This window comes from Aulonocara sp. 'chitande type north' Nkhata Bay, linkage group LG4 (assembly GCF_057382095.1).
Source record: "Aulonocara sp. 'chitande type north' Nkhata Bay isolate Kocher_YH1m ecotype deep benthic linkage group LG4, A_spYH_male_GT1.1, whole genome shotgun sequence".
Taxonomy (NCBI): Eukaryota; Metazoa; Chordata; class Actinopteri; order Cichliformes; family Cichlidae; genus Aulonocara; species Aulonocara sp. 'chitande type north' Nkhata Bay.
Genome location: NC_141347.1, coordinates 7,015,211 through 7,035,532, shown reverse-complemented (window position 1 = coordinate 7,035,532; position 20,322 = coordinate 7,015,211). Strand labels below are relative to the sequence as shown.

Genomic DNA, 20,322 nt, shown 5'->3' with positions numbered 1-20,322 from the left:
AACTTTTGGTTTTACTCAGAATTCTGTTAATGTGTTGCTAACTGGATACCCAGCAACTGCCAGTCTTCTAGCTTGCTTACTTGCCACAAGTGCACTGTGCCACCTACCAATAGAAAAGAAAAAATAATGTGCATATTTCCACGAGAGAAATCCCACGCCAGGACCGTCGTTGTTCGCCGCCATGATTCTAGCCTACGTCATGTGCGCTTTTTGTTGTAAGATTCAGATAATTATTTTTTAAAAGCGAGACATTGTAAATGAGAATAAGAAAGAAAAGTATTTCTTTGTGCCCCCCTCTCCCTGTTAATGCCCTACCTGGCCCCCTGGCAAAACTTTGCTAGACCCGCCCCTGCACAGTTACCAGCTGTCAGCTACTTAGAAAAGGATCCTGGTGTTATTTGTCTCTCAGAAACTGTTCATAACTTCAACTCATCCATGTCACCTAAAAGGTAAACCTGTTTCTCCATCACCTGTTTAGCCCTGATGATTCAGTAAGGACATCTCCTGGTTTCATCTTCATGTTTCCCTCTCACCACATATCCAAACCAACATCATGACCAGCAGCTTTACAGCTGTGGCTCCAGCAAACATCAGCTGATACTAGAAATTAATATTAAATACATTCTAACAACAGCTGATCAAGCTTAAAAGTGCTGCTGTTGTTTAGCGCGACATCTGCTGGTTTCCTCTTTCTGGCACAAAGTGGGAGATAAATAAACGAGAGAAAAGCCATCAGCTGATCATTGATCAGTTTCACGACTGAAGTAGAAACAGGAAAAGGGAGGGGAGAGAATGAGAGAAGAAGAGGCAGCTGTGCAGCGTAACGACAGAATAACTCCAGCTTTGTGTCTTTTTCAGCTGAAGTCCGGGACAAACTGTTCCTTTTCACCTCAATAAGAAACGAGTAATATTTTCTCTGAATACGAGACGATTCCATTTTTTACAGGACTATTAATTAACCTTTTGAACAAAATAAAGTTCAACATTAGTAACATAGCACCACCCAGCTGTATAGAAACCCCGTCATGCTAGCTAGCACGCAGTACGAAAAAGTCATCACAACGAAAATAAACTCCACCTAAACTTGGTTCATATCTGACCCAGATAGACTGCAGGTCATAACTTCTTACCTGAAGTTCAGTTCACCTGACACTCGGACCAGCGCCCGCCTCGGGTCTCTCCTCCTGCCTCCCTTTTCCTTCATCCACCTGCTGGCCTCCACCACCTGCTAATGTTACTGAATCTGAGGAAGCTCCGCGATAGCCACCACACAAAGTAACGAGCAATGAGCCTATCTAAATCCCAGTAACGAGTAACGCGTTCCTGGTTTTGGCATAATAACTAGTTACCGTGCTCGTTACCACAATAATAATGTAGTTGCTGTAAAGCATTACTTAATAGTGCGTTAGTCCCAACACTGGTGGTGTCACATAAAAATTATACCGATATAACGAATGGTATGGCACTAGCTCTCATTGCATTATATCACCTCTGTCAGTGCGCCCCAGGGCAGCTGTGGCTACAATGTAGCTGCCATCACACCAGTGTGTGAGAGTGTGTGTGAATGGGTGAATGACTGAATGTAGTGTAAAGCGCTTTGGGGGCCTTAGGGACTGAGTAAAGCGCTATACAAATGCAGGCCAGGCCATTTAACTCTCATTGCATTATATGGTGACATTTTCTGTTGAATTCAAAACATAATTCTTGAATGTTCTCATATATTACACCTGTGCAGTCAACACACCTATGTTTCATATTTCTTTTCTCTTTTGTATTTGTCTGGGTCATCAGAGTCGGTGTAGATAATTCTGTCTAATATCGAGTTTTTGTTTTTTGTTAGAAGAATTAACCTGTTTATACTAAGGCAGTGTACAGTGTGGATATGGAAACTATTTTTATCTTGATTGCACAAAAGGACAAGAGTGTAATTTTGTTTAACTCTGTAGGAAACTGATACCTTTCTTATTAATTTGATCATATTTGTAAGAATTTTATTGTCATTTTAATTTTGCTAGTTTTTATTTTATCTGTGTTGTTCAGCACTTTGGTCTGCCTGGTGTGTTTTTAAAGTGCTATACAAATAAACGATGATGATGATGATGATGATGCTAAAGTGCAACTGCATTATGCTGCTAACATAACTTTGCTCCTTGCAAGAAACTGCACAGATAGCATGCTAATGCTAAGCTTAAGAAATAGGATAATATCCTGCAAAGTTTAATCTGTTTAAAAATCTGGTCTGGTTTGTTTCCCCCCCCTTGGTGCGGTTCATGTGATGTCACCACAATAGTCATACTTGGGTGCCAACCCAAAAACAAACAAAAAAACAAACAAAAAAAAGCACCAAGGACCTCTAATGAGGTTCATTCATGGTGTGAATATGATTCAATCTCAATCCAACCCAGCTATCAGTTTTATGTTGCAAGTTTAAGCTAAACCCCTCCCATAGCCATGTATGCTTTCCATTCAGGGATGTGGCAAGGTACCATAGATGTGGAAAGGTCAGTACAGGTTAGCAACTAGCCATGTAAAGTTACCATGAGTGTACGTTTTCCACGTTCTCCCATAGAACACAGCACCTTTTTACTGTATTTACTTTTTCCTGTCACAGACACATCTAGCCAATAAGCAGACTTATCATTTCTGCATGAAAAAGAATCCAAATCATGGAGAAAAGCTACAAGTTTATAAAATAATTAACAGTTTCAGACCAGAGTAAAACTATTGGTGTGAAAATGCACTTAAAGACCGTGAAGGCTCTGTCATGGTTTAGACTGGTGGCAGCAGATGGCCCCGCCCCTCCCTGAGCCTGGAGGTTTCTTCCTGTTAAAAGGGAGTTTTTCCTTCCCACTGTCGCCAAAGTGCTTGATCATAGGGGATCACATGATTGTTGGGTTTTTCTCTGTATGTATTATTGTAGGATCTAATGTACATTATAAAGCGCCTTGAGGCGACTGTTGTTGTGATTGGGCGCAATGCTCCCGCAAAGCACCGGCCCGCCTACCTGTGCCAAAAAAGGAAAAAACCCAAGAACGCCACATGTACGCACCAGCTCCTAATAGACTGGCCTCTCCAGAGCCTGGAACTCAGTATTAAGCAGTGTGGGATCATCTTGACAGAGAAGAAATAAAAGGCAGAAATATCCACAGAAGAGCATAGAATGTCCTTCAGGAAGCCTGGAGAATAATTCCTGAAGATACTTAAAGAAATTACAGAACGCCACCTCAGAAAGTTCAGGCTGTGTTGAAGAATACAAGTGCCATAACAAATACTGACTTTCAATATTATTAGGAATGTACAAACTCTGATTTTGCCTACATACATGGGAAATACTGCATTTCCATGTATGCTTACACACTTTACACTTTAATAAAACATTGCACCTATTTTCTATTTCCCTCATAAAAACAAAGAAATGGATGGTTCAAGACTTTTGTACAAAACTCTTTACAAGACTAAACATATTTTTCCAAGCCATCTGAATTAGTTACCTCAGTTTGAACCTGTGCTGGTACCCGTCAGTCTTGTTCAACTTATAGCAGAAGCTTGTTTTTGAGAGTATGTGCCGTGGATGATAATTGGTGTTCATCAAGATTCCAAAATATTTTTTGCAGGACTTCAAACATGTATTTGAGCTCTGGTGGAAAGCTTAGGGCCAGACAGCAGACCATATGCCTCTGCAGTGCTAGCCATACCATTGAGGACCACCAGAGCTTGAACACTGATATCCAACTGGGCATTTTCTGGCTCCATCATGCCTTTAGCCTCAATGTCTGTATTCTGTGTGACTGAAAACTATTATATAAGCTACTTTTACAAGACGAAATACTTCATAAGAATAGAAACATTTCAACAAACATTTGAAGGCAAGATGAAGCTTACCTGAAGATGAATTCTCAAGAATTGAACAAATTACACATTTAACAAAATGTTAATTTGTATTTTAATATAGAACACAGTCTTAATATCTTGAGCAATATAATTAATATAAAAATTGCACTGCAATAACATCCATGTGTGCAGATGGTTGACCTAAAATTGGCTGATTTAACATGAAATGACTGAGATAACTCAAATGTATTAGACCACCACCCAGTGAAGGTGTATGTTGCAGCTGACCTAAATTAACAACGAAATCATTTCTTTTTCTTTATTGGTTAATCCACCAGTACCACCACCAGTGTGCAAGCTCTTTAGTCAACATGATATTTTTAATGTTAAAATAGAATTATTGTTGTTATTCATAAAGTTTCAAATGTATTTTTTTTTTAGTAAGATGCCAAATTGCAATTATTTACTTCCATCTGTGAACAGACTGTGGGATTGTGTGCCTATGAGACTGCACCTCGGGGCTCAGTTGAGTATTGGGGTCAGTTGAGAAGGCAACATCAAAGATTTGCAAAACACATAGGCTCACAAAAATATTAATGCATGCACACATACGCAGTATCTGTTTTGGTAAATTTGACCCCTCAAGCAGTAGTGATGGGAATTCCGGCTTTTTTTAGAGAACCCGCTCTTGTTTATATATAAATATATACGGTGGCCCCTAGAGACAAAGCACGTACAAACTCCAAAGCACGTACAATCACATTGCTAGCATTAACTGAACTTCCAAAACAGAGCTACCTAGATCACTTAAATTACAAAATTGAAAGCATGTGTGTATTGTTTGTGTATTTATACACCAACAGTAATATATATTCAAATGATTAAAAAAAATGTTCATTTACCTGTTACTACCACACACCAAATCTGGTTGTTGGTACTTCCTGGCTTGTGTAGACACTAGGTAACAAAAGCTCAACACTGCCCCCTAGCATCCTGGAGCACTTCCGTTGTGCCTTGGAATTTGTATGTGTTTTGTCTCTGGGGGCCACCATAAATATACTTTTATTTATTCTCTCCACATAAAATAGAATAAATAAATCATATAATACAAGAACCAACAATTTACAGTTCAACTTTTAAATATTAAAATTTTTAGCTTTTTCCTTTTAAACAAATTTAAAGTGAAACAACACAAAACACTGCAAACCACAACACAAATAAATTAAAATATGAAAACAAAAAGAAGATGCACATTCTCTGTCATATGGGCCCGCATGAATAAACTTTCTGAATCCCGTATCATCTGCAACTGAAAATAGTTGTGGATGATTACTATACCTTTCTAATGTGACGTTGTTGTCCCTGCTCTCTCTCTCTCTCCCTCCCGCTCTGTTCCTGTGCTACTGAGTGTAACTACCGCCCCTCCCCCCTCTGCCCAGCACAAAGCACAAGGCTCGCTGTGGAGTGAAGCGGGAAAAGGGTGAGAGAAAGGAAAAAAAAAAAAACCCACCCGGCTCGCGTCGTTCACTTCAAAGATCCGGCTCTAAGAGCCATTTCGTTTGCGACCGACACATCACTACAAAGCAGCCTGTTGGGTATTAACACCTCGTGATTTATCATTATTTAAATATATTTCTGTAATTTTAATATATTTTCCATTTTATCATATTAATGTTGTTTAAAATATGACATCTGACAAATTTACGTGTGGTACAACGGTATGGTGGTTCCCATTGTTGCCTCACAGGAAGATGGTCCTGAGTTGAACTCTACCATCTGGTGTGGAGCTTGCATGATTTAGCCCTGCGACAGGCTGGCAACCTATCCAGGGTGTACCCCACCTCTCACCCTATAGTCGCTGGCTCAAGTCCCCTGAATTGAATAAGTGGAAGACAACGGTTGGATGAAACAAATTTATAATATTGTACAGGGAGTGCAGAATTATTAGGCAAGTTGTATTTTTGAGGAATAATTTTATTATTGAACAACAACCATGTTCTCAATGAACCCAAAGAACTCATTAATATCAAAGCTGAATGTTTTTGGAAGTAGTTTTTAGTTTTAGCTATTTTAGGGGGATATCTGTGTGTGCAGGTGACTATTACTGTGCATAATTATTAGGCAACTTAACAAAAAACAAATATATACCCATTTCAATTATTTATTTTTACCAGTGAAACCAATATAACATCTCCACATCCACAAATATACATTTCGGACATTCAAAAACAAAACAAAAAGAAATCAGCGACCAATATAGCCACCTTTCTTTGCAAGGACACTCAAAAGCCTGCCATCCATGGATTCTGTCAGTGTTTTGATCTGTTCACCATCAACATTGCGTGCAGCAGCAACCACAGCCTCCCAGACACTGTTCAGAGAGGTGTACTGTTTTCCCTCCTTGTAAATCTCACATTTGATGATGGACCACAGGTTCTCAATGGGGTTCAGATCAGGTGAACAAGGAGGCCATGTCATTAGTTTTTCTTCTTTTATACCCTTTCTTGCCAGCCACGCTGTGGAGGACTTGGACGCGTGTGATGGAGCATTGTCCTGCATGAAAATCATGTTTTTCTTGAAGGATGCAGACTTCTTCCTGTACCACTGCTTGAAGAAGGTGTCTTCCAGAAACTGGCAGTAGGACTGGGAGTTGAGCTTGACTCCATCCTCAACCCGAAAAGGCCCCACAAGCTCATCTTTGATGATACCAGCCCAAACCAGTACTCCACCTCCACCTTGCTGGCGTCTGAGTGGGACTGGAGCTCTCTGCCCTTTACCAATCCAGCCACGGGCCCATCCATCTGGCCCATCAAGACTCACTCTCATTTCATCAGTCCATAAAACCTTAGAAAAACCAGTCTTGAGATATTTCTTGGCCCAGTCTTGACGTTTCAGCTTGTGTGTCTTGTTCAGTGGTGGTCGTCTTTCAGCCTTTCTTACCTTGGCCATGTCTCTGAGTATTGCACACCTTGTGCTTTTGGGCACTCCAGTGATGTTGCAGCTCTGAAATATGGCCAAACTGGTGGCAAGTGGCATCTTGGCAGCTGCACGCTTGACTTTTCTCAGTTCATGGGCAGTTATTTGGCGCCTTGGTTTTTCCACACGCTTCTTGCGACCCTGTTGACTATTTTGAATGAAACGCTTGATTGTTCGATGATCACGCTTCAGAAGCTTTGCAATTTTGAGACTGCTGCATCCCTCTGCAAGATATCTCACTATTTTTGACTTTTCTGAGCCTGTCAAGTCCTTCTTTTGACCCATTTTGCCAAAGGAAAGGACGTTGCCTAATAATTATGCACACCAGATATAGGGTGTTGATGTCATTAGACCACACCCCTTCTCATTACAGAGATGCACATCACCTAATATGCTTAATTGGTAGTAGGCTTTCGAGCCTATACAGCTTGGAGTAAGACAACATGCATGAAGAGGATGATGTGGACAAAATACTCATTTGCCTAATAATTCTGCACTCCCTGTATTATTATTGTTCTAGTAAATTTACCAGTGTATATAGATCTTTCTTTATTAAAATATTAAATTTTGTGCTTTAGTGTACTGTAAAACTAATATATTCGGTACCATATATTTAAAACTTTTTACCATGTACACAGTGTATATCATATAAATATATTTGCAATGTTCAGCAGGATTAAGGAATTAAAGGTCATTGTAAGATTAACTCAAAATGTTTCACATTTTTACTGAGTAAACAGCTGTGGGCCTCGCAAAACCCATCTGTGTGAAATACGTATGGATACCAAATTGTAATCCATAAAACATTTATGTAATCACAATTAAAGTAAATGATGTTTTCCTTGACAATTACTGGTTTTTGGCCTAACACCAAAACAAAGACCTGTACATCTAGAAACAACTAGGCAGGGTCCACCTCTTTACATGCTTTACGTGCAGAACAAGAAAATTAGCCTTGTTCTAGTTTTGTGGTGGAATATGTCATATATCATACACTTATATCCATGAGACACAGCCTATTCATTTATGTCTTCTGTAAGTGATATTTGTCTTTGGTCTCTGTCTTTTGACTTATTTCAGCTACCCTACTAAGTCATGATGTGCTCAATAGAGGACATCCTCATCTGTCCACTGATTCTTATGTGTTTGCGTGCCCTCTTTTAGCTCCAAAGACAGGTGAATTTTCTGTGATTCTCTATTCATGGGACAATGTTATTCTATGTCAGGGGTCCCAATCCCAGTCCACGAGGGCCGGTGTCCCTGCAGGTTTTAGATGTGTCCTTGATCCATCACAGCAGATTTAAATGGATAAATTACCTTCTCAATCACGTGATTCAGGTGTGTTGACCCAGGGTGAGATCTAAAACCTGCAGGGACACCGGCCCTCGTGGACTGGGATTGGGGACCCCTGTTCTATGTTTTAGTAAAGTTCTTCCTTTCTAGCTTTCACACTCCAATGCACCCACGGGAGTGTGACTAGGTTTGGGGTTCAGAATCTTGCCAGGGAGCAGCCAGGGATTGAACAACCAACCTTCTGACCTACTCTGCCTGAAAGTCTTAGTAGAACTGTAATCCAGGAAAATGTTACGACTTAATACTGTTTTCTGTTTCGCTGAGATCTGTCTGAAAGTTATTGTAGGCTAAATCATTCATCCTTGCAAGAAAATGAGGCTTAACTGCTGCTTTTCTCCATGCTGGAAATGAGAAATAAACTCACTCTCTTTTTATTTTGCTCTCTTTCTCTCACCAGCAGCAGAGCTTATGTTTGAATACACAGTATGAATTATGCAGGGTGACTGGCTCTAGCTTCAGGTTAGTAGTTGACAATTTCACAGGAATACAATGTGAAATCTCTAATAGCCAATCAGACTAGGGTGTGTCCCTACCTGGTGTCAGCTGTGCATAATTGATTAAAGATAAACACAGTAGGTAGGTTTTTCACTACTGTTGATAATGTCCAATGAGATTAAACTGTCCAGAACCAGAAATGTCTCAGACTATTCAGTCTGTTATGGGTGGAAAGTCTAGGAATTTCTACATTTGCATGAACCTCCCAGCTGTTTGTTTAATTCCTTCCACCTGTGCACTGCTCACTCTGTGCTCTGCTTTGCACTTGGCATCAAAATACCACACAGAAAAGCAAAGCAAGGTAGGTAAATACCAAACAGTTGGAGCACTGCTTGTTCTAACTGCCAGGAGAGTAGAACATGTACCTATGCTAAATTACTTATGTCACTCTTCAATACTCTGCTGCCTCATTTGGAAAACTCTCCAGCATCATAAGACCAGGCAGCATTAATCCATTCACATGCATCTATCTAATAATCTGACCTGATATCCAGGGCGGTAAAGACCAATCCATGCTGACAAGCTCACTGTGTCATGTTTAAAGGCACGTGAGCAGAGGGTTGACAGTGGATGAACCTGGGATTCTGCTGGCTGTCTAAGTTTTATGTCAGTTTCCCATCAAGAAAATGATGTCGAAGTCCTGCTGCTGCTTGTTGCTATGGCAAACCTCGGAAGATGCTGGTGGTCCTTTCTGTTTGGTGTAAGCAGATAAGAAAGAGGGAAGAAGGAAAGTGTGATTAAAATTTTGCATATTTGCATTTAGAATCCACTCTTCATGTTGCATGCTCTGTGAGCCTCAGTGTGTGTGTGTTTGTGTGTGAGGGAGAGAAACAACTACACCAGTCTGCATGATAATAACCTGTTAGTAGCAGACATTACCTTACACAGAAACAAACTGCATTATCTTTTCCTTCCATTCTAGTATGCATTTCTCTCTATCCCCATTTCCTCCCTCCCGGTCTTCTTTCTCTACTCCTTGTCGTTTTTCAGCCTGGCTCTTATCTTTTCTTTCTTGAAGCTTAGCCTTTTCATTTTTACAGTCAAGCGTGATACACACACGCGCACACACAGAGATGGGGAGAGAGAGACACAAATAGAAAGGGGGACTGTGCATGGCCAGTGGGTGGGCACAGATACATCAAATAAAGACTAGGCCAGTCTGACAGGATAGCATGTGCACACACAAGCCCACAGTAAACAATGTGTATATTCAAGAGGAACAGTGTGTGTGTGTGTGTGTGTGTGTGTGTGTGTGTGTGTGTGTGTGTGTGTGTGTGTGTGTGTGTGTGTGTGTGTGTGTGTGTGTGTGTGCGCGCGCAGCTTATCAGGGTTTGTAAAAGAAGTCATGGTGACAGAAAAGGAGCACAAAAAAGAAGAGGGAAATAAATTAGACTGAAGAGGAGAGGAGAGCTAAAAATGAAAAGGGACAGGAAGAAAGGAGAGAGCAGCAGAAAGGAGAGAGGTAGCCAGCAGGCAGGATAGTGTGGTGCATGTGTGTGTGCAATGGGAGTGTTAGGATGTGAAGTCATGTGTAAAGAAGTAATCATGACAAAGCCTGGCAGTGCTTAAGCTCAGCAGTGACCACATCCATCACATGGCTATAATGTTGGTGAATGTTTTTTTCAGTTGGTTAATAAGTGTGCTCCTCATTGAAAAAAATCAAACATCATACCTGCAACAGTTTATGTATTGCTTACATGATCACAATAAACAAACAAACAAACAAACAAACAAAGTTCATTTAGCAAAGAAAAGAAGAAAAAATGCTCTGCAAAATAAAGATAATACATTTCAATATTGCTTCACCTGTTCTGCAACAGTGATCATTGAGGCTGAGGTGAACAGGTGGGGCCAGAAAGGAATAGGACAATCACCAGTTACTGGTATTTATCTTATAGCCTCGAGCTATATAAATATATACCGTATTTTCACGACCATAAGGCGCACTTAAAAGTCTTAGATTTTCTTCAAATAGTACGGCGCGCCCTATAGCGCGGTGCGCCCTGTGTGTTGTAAGGAGGACGTAGTAGAGAACACCATGAGAACGTTAAAGGGTGAAGTGTGGGCGTTGATCGTATATACCGGGACAATCGCACATACCTGTATAAAAGAACAGGTATGTGCATTATGTGGAACATTGTTGTTTTAACAACCCTGAAAATGGCAAAGAGACACGCTTATGAAGCACAGTTTAAACTGAAGGCCATCAGCTACGCGGAGGAACATGGAAATCGAGCAGCGGCGAGAGAATTTAAGATTAACGAATCGATGGTTCGCAAATGGAGGAAGCTAGAAAACAAGCTCCGGCAGGTCAAGAAAACGCAGCTGAGTTTCCGCGGACATAAGGCGAGGTGGCCCGAGTTGGAGGAAAGACTCGAGCGGTGGATCATCGAGCAAAGAGCGAGCGGGAGAAGCGTTTCGACGGTCACCATTCGGCTAAAAGCAGTTTCACTAGCTGAAGAGATGAACATTGAACATTTCCAAGGAGGTCCGTCTTGGTAGCGCAGCAACTTCCAGCGGATTATAAGGAAAAGCTGGCCATCTTCTGCTCCTACTGCAGCAAACACATCGGCGACAAAAACATCCAGCCCAGCTACATCACAAACATGGACGAGGTCCCGCTCACTTTCGACATCCCGGTGAGTCACACTGTGGAGAAGAAGGGGACCAGCACGGTAGCGATACGCACAACGGGGTATGAAAAGTCTTCTTTTACTGTTGTGCTTGGCTGCCATGCTAATGGACAGAAACTGCCGCCTATGGTGATTTTTAAGAGAAAGACTTTGCCTAAAGAGAAGTTTCCAGCAGAAATCATCATTAAGGCAAATGAAAAGGGCTGGATGAGGAAATGATGAAAGAGTGGCTGAGGGAGGTGTATGTAAGGAGACCAGGTGGTTTTTTCCACGCAGTTTCACTAAGAGTGGAAGGCAGCGCCGGGCGAGTTACGCCACAATTTGCCAATGGATTGTAGATGCTTGGGCTAACATGTCTGCTGGCACTGTTGTTTGAGCTTTCGCAAAAGCCGGCATCGTTTCCGAGGAGCCGCACGGCACGGAAAGTGACTCTGACAGTGAAGAAAGTGAACCTGGCATGTTTGATGGAGATTTAGCGCAGCTGTTCAATTCAGACACAGAGGATGAGGACTTCGATGGGTTTGATTGATGATAAAAGTGTGAGTACCAAACTTTGTTTTGCTCCTGCTTTATTTTTAAATACGCACACTTGTATGCTTGTGTGTTGTTGATGATGACGATTACCGGTAATAAAAATGTGAGTAAGGTACCGAACTCAGGTTTGCTCCCGCTTTATTTTTAAATACGCATACGGTACTTGTATGCGCCCTATGATCCAGTGCGCCTTATGTGTGTGTTAAATACAGTAATGGCACACATAACTGAGACTGCGCCTTTTAGTACAGTGCGCCTTATGGTCGTGAAAATACGGTACATATATAGCTCGAGGCTATAAGACCACACCAACCCATGCACTGCCTAATTGACTAAAGACAGGCATTGTGTGACTCAATGCCTCACACATGGATTCTGGAATGCCTAAAACTGTTCAAGACCAACAGGACCCTAAAGGCCTTCAATTCAGTGGGAAAGGGGAAGACAACACTAAAGGCCAATTTCAAGGCAATTGCACAAATCACCGTCAAGTGCGGGATTTGCCATGATGATGCTCTGTCCCCACTGCTGTTCAGCATAGGCCTGAACCCCCTCAACCTGATCATTAACAAGACTGGATACCAGCTATGGAAAAGAGCAAATGTCAGGCACCTCCTCTACATGGACATCACGTTGTATGTAAAGAGTCAACAAGACATTGATTCACTGATCCATATCACTAGAAAAATAAATGTTGTCACTTAAATGTTCTCTGTGCTGCTCTGCGTCCTGCATTTGAGTCCAAGCTAGTTTTCCCGCTGTCCCTGGTTCCGGCCCGATTTGCTCCCTGGTGCGCCCTTGCCAACGAGCCGGTTATATAACATCTAAGTCAGAGTGTGCCGCGATGGAAAAGTACATTAAGGAGTCACTAGCAGCTGGTATCATACGTCCGTCGTCATCTCCTGTGTGAGCTGTTTTTTTTCTTTGTAGACAAGAAGGATGGCTCTTGCCGGCGGTTCATTGATTTCAGAGGCTTAAATTACATTACTACCAAGAACAAGTATCCCTTGCCACTCATTAGCTCCGCTTTTGAATCACTACAGGGCGCTACAATATTCACTAAGTTAGATCTCCGCAACGCTTGTCACTTAGTGCGAATCCGTCAGGGAGACGAGTGGAAGACAGCTTTCAACACCCCCCTTGGTCATTTCGAGCATCTTCTCATGCCTTTTGGTTTGGCAAACACACCAGCCGTGTTACAAGCCCTAATAAACAACGTTCTGCAGGATTTCCTCGACCGGTTTGTATTTGTCTATCTAGATGACATTGTCATTATTTCTAAGACTCTGGAAGAGCATTGTTCACATGTCCGAGCTGTCCTTCAATGCCTCATGGAGAACAAACTAACGGCTACAGTGAAAGCGGTCACAGACTGGCCTGTACCCTCCACTCAGAAACGACTCGAGAGTAGGGCTGCTCAATTAATCGAATTTTAATCACGATTACGATCTGGGCTTTCAACGATCATTAAAAATGACTGAGCCGATTATTAGCCCCTCCCTCATTTATCCGCGACACCTTAAAGGCCGGTCCGTGAAAATATTGTCGGGCATAAACCGTCCGTGGCGCAAAAAAGGTTGGAGACCGCTGATTAAGAGGACCCGAGGGAAGCTCGGAAAGCTAAGCAGAAGTTATTTGGAGAGGAGAGTGACTGCCGCTGGTTGAAAAGAGAGGTAAAAAAACTTCAGTGGTGTTGCACACTATGTTATATTATTTTTTTAAAGTCATTGTTAACCCTTTAAAGCCGGTCAGAGCAGCACGCTCCATTTTGCGTAACTATTGTTAAATCCCTGTAGAACCTGAACCGTGTAAGCTAGTGCAATAATTTGTTTTGCATATGAAACCGGAGGAGTTGTACTTACATCTGATGCCATCAGCTTGTCCTCGGTCACGGTTTCGTTCCACATAAAGCTTTGCAAAAATTGCATAAAAAGCTCTTGCAGGAACAAAAACATAATATTCCAGAAACACGCTTTGCCGATCCATCAGCTGTTCGTAGCACTTCCCACAGTGAAATGATGCACCTGCTGTTTTCTTTGCAAATTTGCATCATAGGATTGTTTTTTGTTTTTCCTGCAGTATATAAAAATTGCTGTATCTCCAAAATAAAACTATGAAGACACTCAAAATAAATTTCCTGTTGTTGTAAACTATTTTTTGCAACTTTATTGTTTTTAAAGTTTTGAGGGATAAACCTCTTAAATTTCTCCAAGTAGAAATATATGTAAACAAAACAAAAGCGATTTTCAATTTTTTTTGTAGTTTATTGCACTTTTTTGCAATTTATGTAATTACTATGGACTTAATGCATACATATTATTAAAATATGGGCTATAACAGTTGTATTGATGTATAGCAACTTGAAATGCTCCCACAAATGGCACTACAGCATGTAAAAAAAAAAAAAATATATATATATATAAGCTCTGGTGGACTTGGTTCTATAGTAGGTCTTAAAGGGTTAAATAAAGGGTGCTTCTCCAACAGCATCACCATCAACACAGGAGCACCTCAGGGATGTGTCCTCTCGCCACTGCTCTACTCCCTCTACACTTCAGACTGTGTGGCCACCCATGGCTCCAACACCATTGTGAAGTTTGCTGACGACACAGTGGTGTTGGGTGCCATCTCCAACAACGATGAGGCGGCCTACATGGATGAAGTGAAGAATCTGGCATCATGGTGCCAGGACAACCACCTCCAGCTGAACGTCGGCAAGACCAAGGAGCTGGTGGTAGACTTCAGAAGGGGTCAGCACAGAGACTACAAGCCCATCATCATCAATGGAGCTCCAGTGGAGAGGGTGCAGTCCTTCAAGTATCTTGGTGTCCACATCTCCTCAGACCTGACATGGGCTGCCCACATTCAGGTCCAGACCAAAAAGGCTAGGCAGCGCCTGTATCACCTACGACAACTGAGGAAGATCAGGGTCTCTCCAAAGATCCTCAGGATCTTCTATACAGGCGCTGTGGAGAGCATCCTCACACAGAACATGACATCGTGGTTCGGGAACAGCTGTGTGAAGGACCAAAAAGCTCTCCAGAGAGTGATCCGTACAGCAGAACGCTGCTGCAGGATTGCTCTCCCCCCGCTTCAGGACACCTACACCAGGAGATGCTGGACTAGAGCAGCGCAGATACTGAAGGACCCGTCCCATCCTGGCAACAAACTGTTCCAACTTCTGCAATCTGGTAGAAGGTTCCGCATCATCCGGGCAAGGACAGAGAGACTCAAGAGGAGCTTCTATCCCCAAGCCATCCGTACCCTAAACACACACACCCGCCCTCTCACATCATCTATAATTGACTGAGACAGGACTCTTCCAGACACTCTAAACCAAGGCACAATGTACATTTCAATTCCTTTAATTTTAAATATGTATATATTGTCTATCCTGTAAAATAGTCAGATGTCTATTCATATTAATGTACAGAATTCACCTGCTTGCTGCTACTACTGCACATTCACCCAGTGTATATACTATATGTCTGTATATATATATATATATAATGTTCTTCCTCTACACCCCCCCCCCAATTTTTGCACATGTCGAGGAGCGTGTCAGGCTACATTTCACTGTGTGTTATACTTGTATAACTATGCATGTGACAAATAAAGAACCTTGAACCTTGAACCTTGAAATATCGTCAAATAATCATGATCTCAATTTCAGTGAAAATAATCGTGATTATCATTTTTGCCATAATCGAGCAGCCCTACTCGAGAGGTTTTTGGGATTCGCCAATTTCCAACGCCGATTCATAAGAAACTAGTCAGGTAGCAGCTCCACTTACACACCTCACTTCCACTAAACTTCCATTCATCTGGTCCAATGAAGCAGATAGCACGTTCACTAGACTGAAACATCTATTTGCAACAGCGCCCATCCTCATTCTGCCTGACCCAGACTTTTATTGTCGAGATGGATGCTTCTGTTGTGGGGTTGGGGCAGTACTGTCCCTCTTGTAAGCATACCGGTCGGGCACCTTTTTTTGCATTGGCTTTTGCCAGCGGAAATGAATTATGATGTACACTGTAAACCCGAACAAGTTGACTGAACTTAAAACTTTTGTGGAAACTGATTACCTCAAAAGATTTAAGTACAAAAACTCATATCTTCTAAGTATGGGGTACTCAAAATTTGTATTTATTGTTAACCTAAAAATTTTAAATTATATTTTATATTTTATTAATTGAGCTTTACTCAAAGACTGTATACTTTAATTTCAATATTTTTGTGTTTCTTGTAGTTTATTATTTTGATGCAACACAATGCAATTATATTACAACCTAAACTCAAATTATCTGATTATTAATTAAAAGATATGTTGTGAGTGTAGACTACTAAAAAAAAAGTACGGAAATTCAGTTACTTTACATTTTGTTTATTTAACATTTTTTCATGAAAATTTAAAAACATCACAAATGTTTTTATAAAACAACTAACATGGACATCGGCACCATAAAGTGAGCATTATAAATTCTGTGTAGAACATTTATCTTTTTATAAACTCACAAAGGACGACATCAGTCCTAATTGCATCTTTCTCAAAATACACAAAAATGCAAAACAAAAAGTCAAATACTAATCACTTTTTTTTTAAATAGAAATGAAAAAAAATTTTTTAAAATGGGTACAAAGATGATCAGCTTCCAAATAACCAGATAAGGCAGTCAAGTATAGGAAAATTAGGTAAACTGATGGAGTTAAATCCACCCAAAGCCTGTAGTAAACTTAAAGTGCTTAAAGTGCTTCAAACAAAGTGCTCAGTAACAGAGTGCGTGTCCTAACAAACATTGCCTTATATTCCTTAAGAGCATGTAGGCAGGGGTTTCAGGGGTTTGCCGTCATCAAGCCCCATGAAGATATTTTGGACTAAGGCAAATGTGTGAACCAGCTTCCTGGGGTAGTCTAAATGTAGAGCATAGATCAAGCCAAACAATAAAGCAAATGCATTTGCAAATCTGGGAATATCACGCATCACCTAGTCACCTTTCACCAAAACAGCCATGCTTGAGGAAGTAAAATGGACTGGACTGGGAAGCGCCGTCGGTAACCACTGTGAGAAGGGCAACTGGAGTGTCAATGAGGGTCGACTCATCCAATGCGTCCGCCTGGAATAGACACAGTATCAATGGTAAATGGCCTGTATTTGTATAGCGCTTTACACATTCAGTCATCCAGACATTCACACCCATTCACACACTGGTGATGGCAGCTACATTGTAGCCACAGCCACCCTGGGGCGCACTGACAGAGGCGAGGCTGCCGGACACTGGCACCAGCGGGCCCTCTGACCACCACCAGTAGGCAACGGGTGAAGTGTCTTGCCCAAGGACACAACGACCGAGACTGTCGGAGCCAGGGCTCGAACCGGCAACCTTCTGATTACAAGGCGAACTCCCAACTCTTGAGCCACGATCGCCCCAATTAAATAAGTAAGGTTGGTTTGAGAGAATGTGACAAGCATGACCTGTAATCTAGCAAAACATTCAGCAGTGTAGTGGGTTACTTTGTAACGAGTTAGGGTACTCTACTTTTTTTGAAAAATGTACATTAACGTGTTAGCTTCTTGCATTACATAATTTGTATTTTTATTATTTTTCTAAAAAAAAAAAGTAATTTTTTATTTCATGACTTTATCTCAAAAAGAAACTAAATCTTGACTTCAGCCTGGTTTTTGGGCCACCTGCAGCATAGCCATAGTGCTGTGATACGCCTGTGCCCTGCTCCTGACCTGTGTGTGTGGGTTTTCTACAGAGAGGGTATTTTGTTTGTACAATTTGGTAGCTGCTAGGGTATTAAATTGTATTTAAAAAAATCCATAGCATTTTATCTTACTGGCAGAATTTAAGTAATGCAAAAATACACTTACATTACATGTCTAAAAGAATTCTGGGTCCTCCTCCCGCAGGTATACAGGAAGGGCACGAAGTACTGCAGTGCGTTTCACGTTGATATCAGGCGCCTCCTAAAAAGGGAAAAGAAAAGTTCATTTAACGCAAAGTTTTCAGGTGTCATTCTTTGGGGAGAATACATGTTTATGAAACTGCATGACATCAGACTACTAAATTTTGGAGACTTTTCTTTTAAGATACAACCTTTCTGTCTCTTGTGACAGAGAGTATGTTTCTTAATCATTTGACAAAAACCCTACACAGTATTTTAAAATAGTGTTCTCCAGATCAGAGCTGTGATCTATATAGAACATGGGGTTCAAAGCAAGGAAAAATTGTGTGTTTATCAGTGAAACTTTTAATTTGTGTTAATTTTATCATTATCAATATATGAAATCTTCACCTTAAGGGACTTAATGAATGGTTTCTTCAATAGATCTTTCAACTCACCTGTGTTTACTGTCTCCACCTGAAATTAATTGCAGTCTGAATTTTTTTTTCTTCTGTCTTTTTGTCTTTGGCCTTCAGCCTTGGAAGAAAAAATAAAAATATTGAAAACCTTATCAGCACACTAAATATACAACACCTTGCTATATTTCAATTGTTTTAGATAGAAGTTGCCACTGCTAGCTAAGTCACTTTTGAATGATGCTAATGAGAAGAAAAAAAAAAAAAACCTGCCGAACAATGAGGCTGCTGTTGTAAAAACGCCAACTTTCTTGCGTTGGCAAGGGGTCGTTAAAATATCACTAAGACCCTTTATGTGTGATTCTTCATAAAACTGTGTTTTAATCGGTTAAAACTGTAAAACTGACGACATAATCTATGTTTGAAAAAGAGCGCGAACAACCGCGAACAACTATTCACCACCTGGGTCTGTGCTTTTTAACACAACAGCGCATTCGAAAACAAGTTATTGGCTGCAACATATTAATATACTTGCTTTTTTACGGAAAAAATAAACATAACGAAGGTTCAGTTTTACTTACAAGTTTCTCCAAATGTGTTCTCCAGTCGCTCGAGAAGGGCAGCCATATTGAACAGAATTTTCTGTCAACGTCGTTCAGGTTAGAGAGAAGACGTCATGACGTCATGACGTCCACATGCGGAGCTCGGAAAAAAACATTTACTCAAAAATCATAATTAAGAAAGCAGTATTTACTCTTAACTTCTAAGCCATGTACAATTATAACTGTTTGAATCGTTAACCGAACAGAAAAGTTTTAAGTTGTTTCAACTTTGTGAGGAATTTTAATTGTTATATCCACAAACTTTATAAGTCAGGTAGACTGTTGGGGTTTACAGTGTAGGGACCGGGAACTGCTTGCCCTTAAGTTTGCATTGGAGGAGTGGCGATCATTTGAAGGGCGCTGAGAAACCGTTCCTAGTGTGGACGTACCACAAGAACTTAATGTACAGTACTTATGCAGTGCTAAGAGACTGAATGCATGCCAAGCTTGATGGTCACTGTTTTTCCCCCCTTTTTAACTTTTCTATTTCTTATTGCCCAGGCTCCAGAAATGTAAAACCGGATGCCCTTTCTTGGCAGTTTGACTCTGAAACAGCACAATCAGAATCTTCCCCCATACTTCCAGCCAGCTGCAAGGTTGGAGCTGTCACTGTCACGCCATTAACCAGGCTCTCCAGACAGAACTGGGGCTGCCCGACTGGCGTTTTGTTCCTGCAGCCGCTCGCTCCAAGATGCTGGAGTGGGTGCATGCTTCTAAGTTCGTGTGCCACCCAGCAGAGATAGGATGGTTTACTCTAATTAAAAGACATTTTTGATGGGACATGCTAGATAAGGACATTAGGGAGTATGTGGCTGCGTGCTCAGTATGTGCCAGGAATAAATCACATAATGAACATCCTGCAGGGCTGCTACAGCCCATGTTCCCTCTAATTTTTCATGTGTCTGAGCAAACACACAAACTCCCTGAGCATCCCTTGGACCACTGTGAGCAACAGTAGACGTGTGCACTGTGGTCACGCCAGCATCTAATCCATCCAAGTCACATGGTTTATTAAAATAATCAAATTACAGCATTTACATTTATTTATTTACTTTTAATTAACTGCTTTAGCCCACTTACAATGAAAATTTAAATAAGTCTTGTTCATGACCTGTGTAGTATGTTAAGTCTATTGGAAGTAAAAATAACTTGGAACGCCAATTTTGAAAACACAACTTTCTCATTGCCTCATTGTTCTGACACACACAACAAAACTATTGACTACACTACACACTAACTACACACTAACTACACAAGATTTATGCTAAATGTCACAAATCTCTCACATCTCAATCTCCGCCGTCACTCCTAAAACTTCCCCCTTCCTAAACAACTAAATGCCATGTTGCCATATCATTTTTTGATTGGTCGACATGGTACATTTTTCCACCAATAGGAAAGGGTGGGGTTTTCTTTGGTTTTGTTTTTGTTCACAGGCTTTCGAGCGTTTTCCTTATAAAACGCCGTTTTTACCGTTTCTTCCTGCAGTAAATATAAACAACGACAGTATTCAGGAAGAAAACCAAACACGCCGCTTTGCTAGCTAAAACACCGGTGTCGGCACATTAGAGGGAACATTGGCCACGCTTCAT

General features: G+C 41.1%; 1 protein-coding gene and 1 long non-coding RNA gene across 5 annotated transcripts in view; one reads left to right on the top strand and one right to left on the bottom strand.

Moving 5' to 3' along the window:
• Positions 1-20,322, top strand: part of LOC147331871 (junction plakoglobin a-like) — a 118,024-nt gene that overhangs the window by 6,687 nt on the left and 91,015 nt on the right. The gene's annotated exons all lie outside the window — the stretch shown is intronic.
• On the bottom strand, positions 16,772-18,821 carry LOC147331872 (uncharacterized). Its single transcript, XR_015128917.1, has 4 exons — positions 18,710-18,821; positions 18,171-18,249; positions 17,699-17,794; positions 16,772-16,937 (listed from the first exon to the last, which is right to left on the bottom strand). It is a non-coding gene; the product is annotated as an uncharacterized LOC147331872 (long non-coding RNA).